The 16,697-nt window shown below is 40.2% G+C and overlaps 1 protein-coding gene across 1 annotated transcript in view; it reads right to left on the bottom strand.

Annotated features, from left to right (window-relative positions):
* The window catches only part of LOC104167623 (metabotropic glutamate receptor 8-like), a gene marked incomplete at its 3' end in the record, with an annotated part of 62,554 nt that overhangs the window by 44,918 nt on the left and 939 nt on the right, over positions 1 to 16,697 (bottom strand). The gene's annotated exons all lie outside the window — the stretch shown is intronic.

Here is a 16,697-nt window from a genome sequence, read left to right as displayed (position 1 = left end):
TGATATTTTCATTCTATATTGGTACCATTTATATCAGCTGTTGCATCATTTTTCCCCTGGCAGTGACTGGTTGCCAAAATTGTCTCCCCCCCCCGCCTTTCTAAATATTGGCTTATACTTGTTCTCAGATTTCTCTAGCAGTGTTCATGCAGTAAAGCACCGCTTAGCAGGAGGGATAAAGCAGACATGGAGTCTCAAGGGTAATGCTGACACCAGGAAATAAAAATCAATTTAACAATCTACACAATATTAGCAACCCGACTGCCTTTTCAGTACAGCAGTAAGACACAGGGCATGGAAGACCCCAGCTGGGAGTTCGAGTGCCCAGCCTGCTCCCACACTTACGTCTGCAGCTAAGCCTCGCCAAGTACGGCACCGACCGGCCAGGCTGTGTTGGGGCTACCTCACCCAGCACACCCAGCCTCACTCCTCTTCTTCTGCTCCTCTTCCTAGCAGGATCTCAAGCCAACAAACCACCAGCTCTCTAGGGCTTGAGTCTTTTTACTCAGTTTTCTAATTCAAACTACATTGAATGTTAACACAGAGTATAAATAGGTGAAAAGGGCTGTTGCTATTTAAGTCCTATATGTTAATCTCCTGTGGGAGATTAATAATAACAGTACGGGAGCATGATAAACACCTACGTAACTACATGTGCAAAACACAACTGAAAATTAAGTGTTAACTGCATGCATGTACCTGATTCTTTGCTTCGCAAACACACAATAATTGGCAAGTATCTGCAGATGTGCTGATAGCACTCAGGTATGTTCTCACTGTCTTACTGAAAGAAAGGTTTTAATGAAATAAATGTCAAGATGATTTCTTGGATGACTGCTTACACTAGGATTTGATCTCTTGTTTATATTTGCTTAATAGCCATAAATTATGGCATATGTTTCAGAAGCATGTAATTACACTTGTCATTCTGGGTGTTCAAATTCTAAGTACTGCAGACAAACTGTGCAGTGATAGATGGCCAGTTCAGACATCACTTACGGCAAGTTAAATAATTTTCCAAAAACAAGTATAGAAATAATATGGAAGTAATATTATTTTTGGTTTTACCAGCAGCAGACTTTTACTAACTTTGCCTTTCTACTGGTGCCTGCTTGATAATCCTTTGCTTAAAAATACATTAATTGCTGTTAAGCTTTTCTAGGACAAGTCTGTAGCTGCATTTTGCAATTTGCAGTATTACTATCAAGGTTTGTTTACTTGCTCATTAGGGAGAATTTTCAAGTCACTCATATGATCATCAGCCATACCAAAGTGATACACCGGCCTGTATGATGAAAAGACCAAAGTATTTCTCTCACTTTTTTCTAAGGCAGCAATAAATGTTGCTTAACTTACACCACTCTGGAATGCTTTCCAGCAGTAACCAAAGGAAGACAAAACTTTCACGTACCATTTTGCACTAAATTTCCATGAGTCACTTAATGCCCCGAAACCAGCCTCAGACATTCTCATTGCTACGGACGGAAACTGAGCCTACGCCCACGAGAGAACACTTGGCCCAGGATACCGAGATCTCCCTCCTGCAAAGCCTGCGTTCAGCTGCCACAGGCTTTCCTGGTGCAAAGGACAACCTGCCATGTAGGCAGGGAGGATGGTTTTTAACTTGTTGGCTTAGGGTAGGCTGCTCCAGCACATCAAAGAACACACATGGCTGGGTTTTGTAAACCAAAGCAAAGTCCCTATTTGATACACTGCCAGATATAATTTGATGCTAATAGCAGCATATGCACAAGCTCACAAGCTGGTTTGAGGCATAGGACAACCCTTACTTCTCCAAAAGCAGAGCCACTGTGATGTAGGGCTATTGCACTTCTGCTGTCCTTAGGCACCCTGGTGCAGTGCCTGGGGTGGCAGCTGGGGCCATGGAGCACTGCCTGCTCACAGGTCTCAGGCTCCTGCCATCCTTTTCTGTTCTCCTTGGTTTGCGGTACAGTGCAGGGAGTGCAGAATTCAGCCCTTGTGAAATAAAGTGGGAATAAATGTGTGTATGATGTTTCTTAATGACTTTTTTCCCCTTAATCTTTTCAACAGAAGCTTTTACTAAAATCAGTGAGATTCATATATATTGACATCTAACTCCATAACTCAATTTTTTTCCGCCAGTGGATCTGAAAAGTAACCCAATTAAAGTCATAACTACTGTATTCTTCCATTATGACTTGCAGAAAATGTTGGTTGTATGCTGCCCTTGCCTCCTCCAGCCCTCCCCATATCCTGAGCCTTCAAGTTAAGAAATGCCACAGACTCAACTGTTCAGAGACTTGTCCGTTCGATTTGAAAAAAAGCTTCCGTCATAGTCCAATTATTTTATTTGTTCATTTGATGTTATTTTTATGGTTCATTTTCTGTGTGTTTTAGTATTTTGATGGTTTTTTAGTGTATTATAGGGACGCGCCTGGAGCACTGCTGCAAAAAAGGAGCTGTAAAGTAAAATACATTATTTATCATTATGGTATCAGTCTGTCTAAATAACTATAGTATCCATAATATTCACAATAGCCTAAAGAAAGAAAGAATGGCAAATATCACTGCCAATAGCTGTTGTGGGAGTGTCCTCCAATTTTCTATATTCAAAACAAAAATCTCTACAGTCCTTCTATAAAGCTCTATGTGTAAAACAAAAAAGTGATTACGAGCCTGTATGTCAAGGACAGAAATCACCTATATTTTATGAGAGCATGTAAATAAGACAGTTCATGGCAAGGGTTTTGCACTGCAGAGGTATCAGCCCTAGATACTGAAGGACCTGCTTAGCATTTAGACAGTTCAGAAGTGAGATGGTCAGTATTGTATAGCAGTAGGTGGTTAGAAATTCCTAGTCTTTGTAACTCACATTCATCATCTACGATTGATGAACATAGGTACCTCCAGAAGTCCACTTGCACTTCAGACTCACAGGGGATGATTCCACCATTCATATGAATATACAGGTCTGTCCTTGAGGTCTATGTTAAACTAGGCAGCTGAAGATAGGGGTGAGACAAATCTTGTCTTACCACCCTGGCCAAAACTTTCAAACTTCATCTTAAAGATAAGAGCTTGGAAATTCATGGCTAAAGCATCTAAATGAATGTTTCAGTATTCAAATGTGCTTTACTGTTAGGTCTCCTCCCTATGGCATCCAGCAGGACTTCTTTAAAGGTCTTCTGTTGGTTCTGCTTTCTGTCACCAGGTATCTGTCACTTTTTTTTTTTTAATTTATCCTCTCAATGCACAAGTATGTTCCAAAAGGAAAAATGAGGCTGCAGTAGCTGCCTGTATTATACTTAATAGCCTGGTGGTTAGAGTACTCAGCTGGGAACAACTAACCATTGAGTTACAGGGGTTTTGGCATGAAATCCTCCACTGCTGAAGCTGTTCATGTTTTCATAAACAATTAAGCTTCTATCGGACCCACCTGAGAGTAATTCACTGTATAGTCCAGTATTCAGCAAGAAACAGGGACAGGTAAGTTCAAATCATTGCTCTAATGAATATTTAATGAATTTTAGCATAGATGAAATAAAATGTTCCCCTTGTGAAAGCATATCAGCAGTGAATAGACAGTATCTGGCAACAGCAGTGTTAACTTGTGTACAGCTGTTCAGAGGGAGAAGAGCGGGAAGGAGTTTTCAAAGAAGCAGACGCACAATTACAGGCCTGTTTTGACAAGAGTTCCAAGATTAGAGCTCTCCAGGGAAAGACCTGCACACAGGAGACTGGTGGGGTAAGACGTGTTCTGGCAGAAAAAAAAGTCACAGGGTGGAAGTTCAGGGAAGCTAAATTATACAGAGTGCTCCGGCGTCCCAGCTTCTGCAGGGCTCTCACCCTCAGTGACCAAAACTCTTAATTTTACTATAAAGCAGTTTTGTCTGTTGTTGTGGGGACCGGAGTTGAGCTGTCCTAACTCCTAAAACTGTATTTGATTCCCTGCTCTGAATCCAAAAGGAAGAATTTGCCCAAGAGCCTTGTGTAAGTCATGAGTAAACATGCTGTGATAAGAAGAGAGGCATCACCACTTAATGAATGGTACCCAACACTGGCATTTCAAACCTATCACTTTTTTTTAAATTATGAAATTTCCAAAATAGAAATAAAATATTTTGTTTCACATGGAATATAAGTTAGCATTTAGGACAGAACAAAACATTTTGGAGAGCTTTCCTCAACAAAATAAAAAAATCAAAAACAACCAAATAAAAAAGCCCCCAAATCCCAATTCAACATGATCATCTTAGTTCAGATTAAAATGAATGTTTATTTTCAGTTCAGCTGTCAAACTGACTAATTACTTGCACAGCCTTGCTCACAATATTGCATTCATGCTTTGGGTATATTAAAAACAACTGATAAGAAGAAAATTTAAAAATAGGAATCACTTTTTCTAAAAGGTGTGGAAGGCGCTCTCTGCTCCTGATTCACTCCCAGTAAATAGATGAGGCAGATATTTGCCACACAGCTGCCAGAAGTTGCACTATTCATAGGGATTTTTTACTCAAGTTAGAGATAAGCAAACAAACTTCTAATGAAATCAGAATGAAAAATGAAACAAACAAACAAAAAAATGGTTCCTGAGACACCAAGAAATAAACCGGAACAATTGTCAGCTAGTAAGTCTTTTACAAAACTGATTTGACTGTCACTCTTCTCAAGCACTTAAGAACAAAAAAAAATCCACTCAGCTAAGTAGAACATACATTTGCACACACCTGTCTTAATTTTCTTCTATCCTACACTACTTAATTTCATGCTTTGTTGTAATAATGGCAGACATTCATTTTTCCCAATCACTCTAATACAGATTGCAGAGATGAGTTTTAACGATTTTAATTTTACTGGGCAATAATCCAAATATTTTTTCCTGACTCTGGGGCTCTCTGTCTTTGACTGTCATGGTTTCCTAAGGGGGATGTACAGTCTCTGACTGCAGGTCAAGCAGGCTTCACCACTTGCTCCAGAGACTGATGACTTGCATATTTAAGTTGCACAGTGAGCTGGATAATCCCCTTTCATAGCAAAACCCAGGGGAGGGACCTATGTAAGAGGATACAAGGAATCCCTCGTTAAGAACTAGCTATCTGAGGTACTTACATGCACACACCCCTCAACTCTTATATCTGATTATCAAGGAGTGTTTATATTCACAAATCCCTTTGGGCACAGAAGTGCTACAACCAAGGAAGCAGGGGTGGGGGACCCTAGACTTGAGTCATCCAAAGCCACTGGGCACCCAGCTCCACGGGCATCGGCCATCAGGCTGAGGATTCACTTCTGCGTGACTTGCCCAAGGTCAAAGAGAAAATCTGTGGTGAAGCAAGACAAAGGATGTAAGGCTTCAATGGGCACTATCACACAGCGAGGGTAGTCTGTCACACTCAGACAAAGCTTTGCAGCTTGCCATTGAGCCGAGTGATTATGTGACCCATCCCAAAAATACCCTGTGTTTTCATCAGCTTTTTACATCTTTACTCTCATTCTCTCCTGCACACCAGAATCAAATATTATTCGATGTGTATGCAAAGATGCAATAAAGTAAGGATAACTTGAATGGTAAATCTTCACTCCTGAAGCACAAGTCCTTTGCTATTCAGCCTAAAAATAGAAATAAAAAAAGAAAAACACAAGCTTTGAAACTTGGCAGGAACGGCAGGAAATCATACCTTGAGTCACAGGGCACTCTCAGCATCTGTTCCAACTGCAAGTTCTTCACGCTCCTGTATACAGCACAGCTACCCTCCCTTCATACTGCAGTCCACAAGACTAGCCCTAGCAATATTATTCTTCCTCTGCAGTACATCTTGTCTCAAATCCCTTACACACCCAGTTTCCAAACTGCTGTTCAGCTGGTACTGGAGATGTGAACTAGCTCACAGATGATGAGTTTCTGCTGTTCAGAAGATACTTGGCAAAACAGTTCCCAGTGGGCTGAAACAACAGCTCTGACTGCATTTAGGTTTTGCAAGTGGAATTGTTTGTAACGTACAAAAAAAGAAATGCTGGTTAAGAAGATAAATGTTTACACTTAAACTTTCAAAGGGCATCATCAAATCATGGCCAACAAAGAAGACATAAACACATTATTTTTCTCTCATGTTTCATGCTTTCTAATAGCTTTTACTTTCATTTCAAACACTTCAGCTCTGCCTGAACTGAGCACAAAGAGAATCAGCCCTTTAATCCTCAGGACAATACATGTTTTCTTCACACTTTAGGAAGTAAATATAGCAGCTGGTAACTTTTAAATCCTAAGCTTTGGTATGCAAAGGATCGCAAACAGAATCATCAAAGTTAGGAGTGGAAAACACTGGTTACTCTACCTAGATCATTGTCCTGCTGATACAAAAATGTATTTTTATACTTCTAGCCAATCTAATTTTCAGAAAGCTTGGAAGTAGGAAATTTGGCATTTCTCCTATCCTACACAACTGGATTAACCTTTGGACAATGTACAACAGAGTACTTCTTCACAATATTTTTTTCTAATAGTCAACCTATTTTCCCTCCTGAAACAATATCCTAGCTATATATGTCCGTGCTCTACTAACTTCTCTTTATCAGTAGAATTTGGGGTGTTATGTTTATAGTTAGTCTATATTAAAAAAGCCACTCTGCAGAGGCATGCCTGCGGAGATGAGATTGCCAGCTCCCGCAAGACCAGTACTGTCCCATAGAAACTAATCAACTCTCCTCCAATTGAACATATCCTAATCTCTTTGCAGACTGAGGCCGAAAGAGCATCACCACAATCATATCTGAAAATGCCACGAAGCAGTAATTGAGGACCCATATCCGCTTTTGCTACATACCTGTCGAATTCCCATACTGGACAGAAAGCTTACTGACAGGCACACCAATGGGATGCAATATTGCATGGACACAGGACATTATTTGCCTCTGGATAAACTCAGTTCTACAGTGGTATAATTCACTGGCTTCCCCAGAATTCGTTGCTCTCCCAGGGATTCTTCCTCATTTAAACAAGACTAAAAGTGACACAAAAAAATCAGACTGTCTTCCCCTTTTGAGTAAGCAGAATTCAATAAGCAGGTCCCATCCATCTGGCTACAGAAGAATGTAGTCATTTACACTACTTAACTACTGCTCCTGAACTCAGCAGAAGCCAGATCCTGAATCTTACGACAAGTCGTGCCCCTGCAGCAAGCCTTGTGCAGTCTTGGAATTCGCAGGCCTTTGCACTTTCCATTCAGTGGATGATAGCAGCCCTGACAGCCTGTTTGTCTCTTTCTGCGGGACAGGTTTTTGTTTGGTCCCAGACACCATAGGGCTGAGCACAGCTTGAATCCCCAGGATTTTTTATGCTGCTCCTAATGATAAATGAGTTCCTCATCTTGGATTTCCAAGATACGTTCTCTTCTCCCACAGTGCTCTCTTGAAAGGCTGTTTGGACTATATAGTCCACAGCCAATGACTTTACAGTAATATAGTAACACAGCAAACATACACGTACAAAAGCACACATGCGGCCATTATATATTCCCTCCTTTCTATTATTAGCCAGTACATAATGTCTTCTATAGCAGTGCATTGCAACATTTCAGCCCATGCTCCACTTCACTTAATAACCCATTCACATACCACCTGAATAGGCAAGTCTTGATACCTCCTATGACTTCACCTGTGTTTATATGGCACACCTTCTAGACTGGCAAGTCAGGGAAGTCAGCTCTTCTGGAAGGGGACTTTCTGTGTTTCAGCACTACTGATAAAACCAAAGCGTACTCATGGCACCAAAAGAAGAAATAAGAATGGCAAGTAAGCCAGCCCTTTCTTCAGCTCTTTTCTTGGGCTTTGTTTTGGAAGTGTCAGGCCTGGAGAACTACTGCAGGATCCATAACCTCTTTGAAATGTTTCTGTGATGAATAACCGAAGTATAACCATGGTGATAACTCTTCACTAAGACCTTAATATTTCAAAGGACTTTACAAACAAAAAATGAAGAAAATTTATCTGAGTGAGAGAAACAATCACCATGGGGGATCAGCGCTACCATTGACAAAATTTTACCCAGCCTGCAAGATGACCATATTGGCATTATAGACGTGACACAGCCACTACCAAAGGAAAAATCTAAAGGAAGTTGTTAGGAGCTTTTTGTACAATGATACCCAAAATGGGCTATCATCTTTTTGCTACTTTTAAGTTTATAGAAGAGCCACATGCATCAATGTACTGGTGGAGAACGAATAAAGATGCTGATTCTGCCTCTACAAATACTGCTGCTACGCAACTAAATGCTGGAGGCACGTTCTATGAAAGAACATAAGCCAAAACTCAAAATATGAATTATTTCAGCTCAGAGAAATCACTTTTGCTCCTGTTCCACAGTCTCAAGCTGTAAAAGAAATACAATAGGAAGAGAGATCTCACAATACCAAGGCACATCTCAGCATTGCTATCAGAAATAATTTCTTTCAGAGACGAGTTAGAGCCAGGTATCTATCTGAAGCGCCAGACAAGAAATCCTACAGTGAGGTAAAAAGGAAAGACCCTTGTCCCTTTAGGGCTCAACCTCTCAACAAGCATTTCCCTTATTTCCTGTTATCCCCATAGATAGGTCCCACTCAAAAGTTGCTCAAACTCCAGCTCTTCCTCCTCCTGACCCACTCTTCCTCACAACCTGCAGAAACTGACACCCAGTCAGAGCCTTGCTTATTCAGCCTGTCTGAAAAAAGTTTGTTTGGAGAGTACGGAATTACATACTTGAAAATTATTGAGAACAGTAGTCAAAGAGTAGCTTTTCTTAAGACAACAAGAGAGAGAAATAGAGCAGGTGGGAAATGGAAGAGAAAAGGAGATGAGTAAGATTGCTCCCACAGGAAAGTGAGGAAGGAATTAAGAAACTAGCACCACCTTTGCAGGTGTTTAAAAATCTTCTTGTAAATGTGTACAGAGCCACCTATCACTTCCATGCAAGGCTTCCAAAGCCTTCCAGTGAGAAGAGGTTCTGCCTGGTGAAAATGCAAGCATGGCTCAACCCATCATCTTTCTGTAAACGTGAAAGATGTATCCACACTCATACACCTGATCCAGTCCCTCTCTGAAAGCATTTTACTCTCTCTATTGAGGACACAGGCAGCCAAGGGCAAACAGCTTCCTAATTTAAGGCCTCACTTAAACATTTAATTGTCCTGTCAGAAGGACAGGGGACATCATATCTTGCTGAAAGCATATGTAGATCCCAGCCCAGAGGAGCATTTTGCTCCTGGCTATTTAATTCATTCATGTAGCGCTAGTGTCCTTTAGTAAAACTTTTGTTTAGATTACTATTTTTCTCTGATAAATGCTAGCAAACACAAGGATATACATTTAAGCACTCTAAACCACTTTAATCCTAAAAGCACAATATGCTTTAGGGAAAATAATGAGGATGGAAATACACAAACCCATAAAATCTACCAGTTGGCTGTAACACACAATAGTGCCTGGTTTCTGATGACAGTCAGAATGCAGAACTATTCATATTGCACAGCTGTCACTGTATGTGGGGGGGGGGGGGGGGGGGGGAAGTCTTAATTTAGTTCTCATCATGGCTAATAAAATTAACATTGCTGTACTAAAACACTGCAACAGCATCAATGATCCTTGCAGTGTCTTGGTTTCCCTTCAGTGTGACGTAGGAACAGAGGAGCTCTGTCCTGAGAAATTGGCAGTGACGTCTACATTGGTGAATCACATCATTTCAGAGCACATCCCCCAGCAACAGCTCAGCTGCCTCCACTGCTACACTGTCAGGACGGTCCATAGCTCAGCCACGACCAGTGCCAGCCAAGTCTCCCGATTTCCAGACAGGCTTCAGAAGACAGCATGGGTTCAGGAATCATTCCCTCCCTGTAATCTTGCAGCCCCATGATTTGGGGGAATAAAGGAGTTTATGATATGGATGTGGATGATCTGTGTCAGCTGGCCTTGATGCCAGAGAACTATGCTTTTTGTTTACTAGCAGAGACGTAAAATGTGCCTCCTATTAACATAAATTTTTTTAAAAAGCCCACTGCAGAGTTTGTGTTTCGGTGCCTAAGTGAGCTCTTATTGAACTGCTAGACTCTTCTCAGCCTTCTGGTCTTCCCATTTGTGAAATTACGACTGATATCTCTATTAATATAGGTACTATTTAACAAATAACTCAGGGGCCTCTGTCACATACAAACAACCCTAATACAGTGGTAGGAACTCAGGAAAACTTCAGCCATGAAAGGGTGAAGTAAATCTCTCCATACACACAGTTTCCTTCATGTTAGAGAAAGAGATATATATATATATATATGTGTGTGTGTGTGTGTCTGTATATATACACACACACACATATATATAGTCCCAACTGCCCTCAGGGAAACAGAAAGAAAATCAGACCATTGGTCTTTAATAGCTACACTCTTGGTAAGGTGCTCACTTACTGTGGTTATGGAATGACATAAAAACCTCAACATTTTAGACAGCTTCAGTTTGCCTACAAAAAGAGGGGAGACATCTTAAACCTTTTAAAAAACGTTAATCAAGCTTCCAATTGTTCCCGCGAAACGGTTAATACAAGCAAATCAAAATGACAAAAGAGAAGCACAAAAAGGTCAGGAGATGCTTCTCAAGCCTTGTAGCAAGCCAATGACAAACATGGAAAATGATACAGAAAACCAGATTGTCCCTTTGCCCTAATCAGTAGTTATAGCTCCATCCAGGAATGGGAAAAGACTAAAAATATTAAATCTTTAAAGAAAAATTTAAGGAACTAATATACTGTAAAATACTAAATGAATGCATCAAGTTGCTTTTGTACTCCCTTGCTTCAAGCAGCTTAGCACAAATAAAATCTGATGCTAATCAGTCCTAGCAGTTTTCACAGAATCTGAAAACCTATTATTTCCTCTGGCTGCAACTAAAAAAATTCCCAACTGTTTTATTATTGATACTTACAAAGTATCTGTTGTACCTATCATTTTATCTTGGTGTTGACCTGGTGTTTGCCTCTCTTGGCCATAACACATTTAACCCAGTACTGACAGAAGAACCATGGTTGAATTAAAAGTGGTTTTTGCATAATCAAGTATCTACTGCCATGGGAATATAAAGACATATGAATGTTGTTTCTATGTAAAAGTAACTGAATTATGAAAAAAAGAGAAAAAAAATGAATGATTATAACAGTATTTTCTAGCCAATAACAAGACAAGATGCTCAGGCACTAAACAGATATGTGCTTGTAATAAGCTACAAAACACACTGTAAAATTAAACAGGATGTATTGGCAATGGGTTCCTTTTATAATTAAAAATTATTCAGAAAGTGAAAATATTATCTAGAACAAAAGTAAAACAAATCTGTTCATCTTAAGAGCTGATTTCAAAATGTTTCAGTCGTCTTCCTGTTACTAACAACAATTTTTCTTCACACTTCACACAAGATTTTCCACATATGTTTTAACCACCAAAAAAGAAAAATCATCCTATTTCAAATGCTATGAAGCAGAAAATGTTATTGACAAATGTAGCTTGACACAACGTACAGAAAATTGATATATTTTATCAGCGCAGCACATTTTTTATTAATGAATGCCAATATTTTGGGTAAAATTCTTGAGCCTGTTCTTCACTTCTTATAAAGTATATGGTAAAGCCTTGAGTCAGACATGGAACAGACTGACTCCTGCATCCCCCTAGAGCCTCTGAGGTCAGTAATGCTCATGAGGTGCAAAAATTTCTGTAGATACAGAGTCAGGATCAGGATCTGTGTCTGCTTCACGTTGCCTCACAAAAGTACGTAGGTGCTCTCTGAAATTATGTGGTAAAATGTTATTTTAATTATGTGTGTAAATGAAATTACATGTGTAAAATGTTTTATTTACATCATACTCCCTTCAATCATGAGATGCACTCTATTGCCACAATTAAATACACAGCCCTGTATTTACAAAGTTCAGTGAGGTTCGCCTTTGTACAATGGTAATTCCCTTGTTTCTGGGAGGCCTCTCTACTGTTTTGTGCAGGTCTGGAACACAATGCAGCAAAAGCACCAAATGGCAGCCAAACGTAAAAAGACCTGCAACCAAGCCTCAAAAAAGCATCATCCAGGCACAGCCTTGGTACCTGCGCAAGGCTACCAGCCAAAGATACACGCTAAAACCCAAAATAAGGCAAGGAAACAATCAAAGCAAATAAACAAAATGCTGAGGGAACTAATATAGTCACTTCTAGATTCACTGAAAGAAATTATCCCTTGCCTTTTGGATGGTTGCACATAAAGTTGAAAGAGTAACTCTATAATGTCATTTGTACTTGTACTTCTGAAGAGGTAAATGTATGAAATGTATAAGGCAAATGTGCATGAAGGAATATTAGTCCCTCCAGACAGTAGCTATTAAAGTGGATTACCATGGTACAGTAAGAAGGGAATTTGACTAAAAAGAGGAATTCATTTAGTCTTGGGAAAAGAGGAGAGAACAGAACGTAAGGCAAGGCAAAAGGCAAGGAAATTAATAAAACTGTTGATGAATACTTTGGCTTTCTACACATGTACGTAAATATATACATAAACGCTTAAGATCGCAATTCACCAAGCATACTGTCCACCCATCTCAATTCACATGCAAACCATCATCCCTAGGCTGCTCCTGGTGTGACATTGGCCAGAAGATGTGTGAAGGTGACAGACAGAGTGTACCAAGCAGTTCAGAAATAGCGTGATGTTTTTAGATAGGAGGACACTAGCGTAAAAAAAGGTCTCTCTTTTTCCAGCAGATTTTAACCATTGACATGAGTTATTCAGACATTAAACAAGTAGAAGCTTTGAATACAGAGAACGTAATACATGAAGTGAGCTAAGTTACAGAGTCTTTTGATTCCTCCAGGCCAAGTTTTGAGGGACCAGGAACAGCCCAGACACTTACGAGCATCACACAAAGCAGCTAAAGGGTACGACTCGGCCATTCCTGAGCACCCTACAGGAAGCCAAAATTTCAGTGAGACAAAACCAAGGAAGGGTGTAAGAGTAAGATTCTGACTGATCAAGTCAATAGAAAGGTTGCCTTTGTGCTAGTGAGAGCTGGGCAACTGAGACAGCCAGCCCCTCCATAGATCCTCTACCAGCCAAACAGAAACCAACTTGGCAGCAAGATTTCCAGGGGAGAAAAAAAAAACACCACACACACCACCCACACACAACACACACACCATGAACACCAAATACTGTCACTTTTTGTTACCCAGAGGAAAGAGCAGCGTCTGGTGCACCAGAAGAAAGGAAAGCAGCCAGCCCATGCCTGTCTGTCCTATTTCTACAGTCACTGCCACAGGAAATGCTTAAAAAACTGTCAAGGCCCTGAATGCATCAACAGGCTCTGCAACAGCCTCCCTTCCCCAGCCCTGGATTTGGCTCCACGTGTTTGAGATCATCTCCAAAATGGCGCAGATACGTGACCCTGGACCAGCCCAGGAAAACAGCTAAGTTGTGAGGAAGAGCAATGAGAAGCCTCATCAGGACCTCTGTCCACCTTCTTTGCTCAACAGCTACATTTCGGCTCTCGCCCTTGCCCTTAGCTCCTCCTTGATATATGCTGCTGGCTTTGTACCTTGCTGACCTTGGACAGCCTCAGTAGTATGGATTTGCCTGGCAATCAGTGGACCGTTGGCTGAACCTGGTTACACGGACAGACCTGTTTTGTTTTTCTCATTCAGGTGAGGCTGAGACCACTGCCCTTCTTGCCTTGCTGTCCCCTTGGCTCCTGTCTCAATTTCCCTCGTGAAGCAGCCCGCCTCTGATGTCCGCTGATAAAAACAACTTAAAATGATGAGCCAGCAACTTCAAGTGAGGACCATCTGCCCTGAGATCCATGAAGAACTGTTTAAGTGGGCAGCCACTGCGTTACTACCTTGCACAGTCCTTCTGTGCTCACCTCTGAAGGTCCTCTACTTCTTCCGCTACATTTGCAGCAAGATCACCTCCAAGTTCTGAAAGCTTAATAAGCAACCGTTTCACACAATCTTTTTGCATCAAGCACCAAAGTAACACGAAGCCAAAAGCAGCCTCCTTAATGTTAATCAAGGAATAAGAGGACCACTTTCAAACAGTTAATTCCTTGAACAAGTTTTTCCTGGTTTTAGACCTTTCAGAGGCACTTTACAAACATCAACAGGTGAAATTTACGTTGTCCAAATTTGGACCTTAACGTTTTGGAACTACTAAGGCTAAGATCTACAGAAAATCATCTGCTAAGCAATAGTGCACCTGGAAATTCACAAAAGGAGAAAAGGACAGAGAAGCATTCAAGGAGAGCCATTTGACCAGGAGAAAGGCTATAGATCGAGGTCATTTTCTGTGCTGCCCTCCCTCCCCTCTTCTCATGAAAACACTTAGATAAAAGGATACCATGACTATGAATCAGTTTATGCTATCCACCAGATCATCAGATAGGACTATTGACCTGTATGTTTTATGTTGTAAAATCAATAAAAGAAAGAGAAAAAATGGCAAGAAAAAGAAAAATAGCAGCATAAAAATCCAAGCTGCTGAGCATAGTATTTTTCAGGCTTTGTGTATTCACATTGAGCAATATAATATACTTCTAACAATTTCATCATAGATTAAAATTTCACTGGATAACAATGTTCTCAAAAAATATGTAGTCCTGGTATTTAGGAACTTCAGAGCAGATATTAAAGCAACGCTGAACTTCAAATTACAGGTTCAACTTGCTGAATAGATCTGTTAGTCAGAAATATGGATGAATCACACTCATTGTGGATATAATGGAAACAGGCATTTGCATGACAGTGATCACTGACTTCAATAAAAGTACAGGTATTTACACCAGCTGAGTGCCCAGCCTTGACTCATACCAAGATTCAGTAAACACAATTTCATACCAGGAGCTTTTGTGACCATGGGCCAAGGTCCTGGTCCTCAGCTGCAGAGTTGTGGGGATGCATCAGCTGAGAATTTCAGCCATGCCTTTGGTCTGAGTACAACTCAAACTCGATTATACTTCTATATTTCTAGCAAATGACCCTTAATTTCCTAATCTTCTTGAGGTATAACCATTGTGAATGGTTTCTACAGTGCTGCTGAGGGCCTTATCCAGAAGCCGTTACTCATGCAGAGATAACAGATGCACTTCTGAGAGGAAGGTGTAAAAACAGACTTCAGATGCAGGTCCAACATCAGACATTAAATGGTATAATTTGTCATTTTTTACGTTATTAAGAATATTTGTGCAGGATCTATAATCAAAACTAAAAGAGATGTCTCCTCCTTTTGCCAGCAGCTGTGTTACATCAATTAAATGGGTAAATAAGATCTTTCCCCAGAGGGGATATCATGTGACCCTCTATTGATTAAGACTGCAGTAGAACGTTATTTGCAATCTTATTGCATAATGGAAATCAGGAGGTAGCTGTCATGGTTTCAGAAGACAAATTGCCACTATCTTAGACAATTCATAGGCCTCTTTCCTTTTTGCTGCTCTTAATTCACAGTTAATGCATGTCTTACAAGGCTTGTTTCTTAAATCTGTCTCCAGCACTGAATTCAACTCAAAACTGGGTGAAAATCATAGTCTACATGGCCCTGCATTATGATGGGTATTAAAGTGACCATTCCATCTCTCATTACTTCAGAATTATGCATTATTTAATAGGGTAACACAACATCAAAAAGGGATGTGAAATTAAAAATAGACACCTCCCGCAACATCTGTGATTGTTCCCAGATGTGTTCCTCCCCCACCAGGCTCGGCTCCAAAGGTGCTCTTCATATAGAACACTTTTAAGTCTTAGCTCAGTTTTGTGTACTTGATTTTCACAAGCAAAACATATGGCTGGAACGAGTCCACTACTCTCAAACCTGTGCAGTAACTGCAGCCAGGGATCAGTTTTGAGACTGTAATGAACACCCAACCACAGCCCAGCAGACGCTTTGCTCCTCCACTGAACTGTAAATCCATCATGATGCCCTTTGTGGGAGAATCAGAGGGAAGGACAAAATTCTCCATTTAAACGACTGAAACACTCTTTGCCAATTTGAAAAACATTCCAAAAAAGATACAATCTTTCCTTACTTCTAATCAATCTCTCAGTTACAACAATTAGAAACCAAGTGTAACACTCTTCAAAATAACAACAGCAATATTTAACATTACCAGAACTTTCTCCACCAAAGTCAAAGAAATGGTCTTTAAGTGGTCTTCGGTGGTTGTGAAGTTATAGGACATAAGGCAAGATTTCTGAATGGAAGGAACAAGTCTGAATAACAGTGGGTGGTAGGACAGTAATAGATTCAGACAAAAGTTACATTCATTCTGCGTGTAGAAAAAAGCGCTCAACTTACCATCATTCGTTTGCCATTGCATAAGATTAAAAATTAAGTATCCGCTGCCTGATCTGTTCCAGGTAAGTTGATTGATCAGAATGTGCTCAACTTCCCACATAACTTAGCAAGTTTAAAAGTGGCAGGTTTACTTTCCCATTATTTATAATGTCAGAGCTTAATAAAGTACATGGAAGGAAATGCCAGTAGAACTGTTGTCCAAAAGTAATCTCTCACAAAGTGATAACAAAGTCTGGAAAAAAATATCACCTTGTAAAAAATACAGAGGATGTTAAGATTTCAATGAAATCAAATATATTTCAGTACACTTAATTTGGCTAGACATGCACATCAATAGCACTAGATTATTACTGGCATATCTTCCT

This window comes from Cariama cristata, unplaced genomic scaffold (genome assembly GCF_000690535.1).
Source record: "Cariama cristata isolate BGI_N322 unplaced genomic scaffold, ASM69053v1 scaffold14449, whole genome shotgun sequence".
Classification (NCBI taxonomy): domain Eukaryota; kingdom Metazoa; phylum Chordata; class Aves; order Cariamiformes; family Cariamidae; genus Cariama; species Cariama cristata.
Note: the sequence above shows the minus strand (reverse complement) of the source record. Positions and strands in the feature narration are given on the sequence as shown.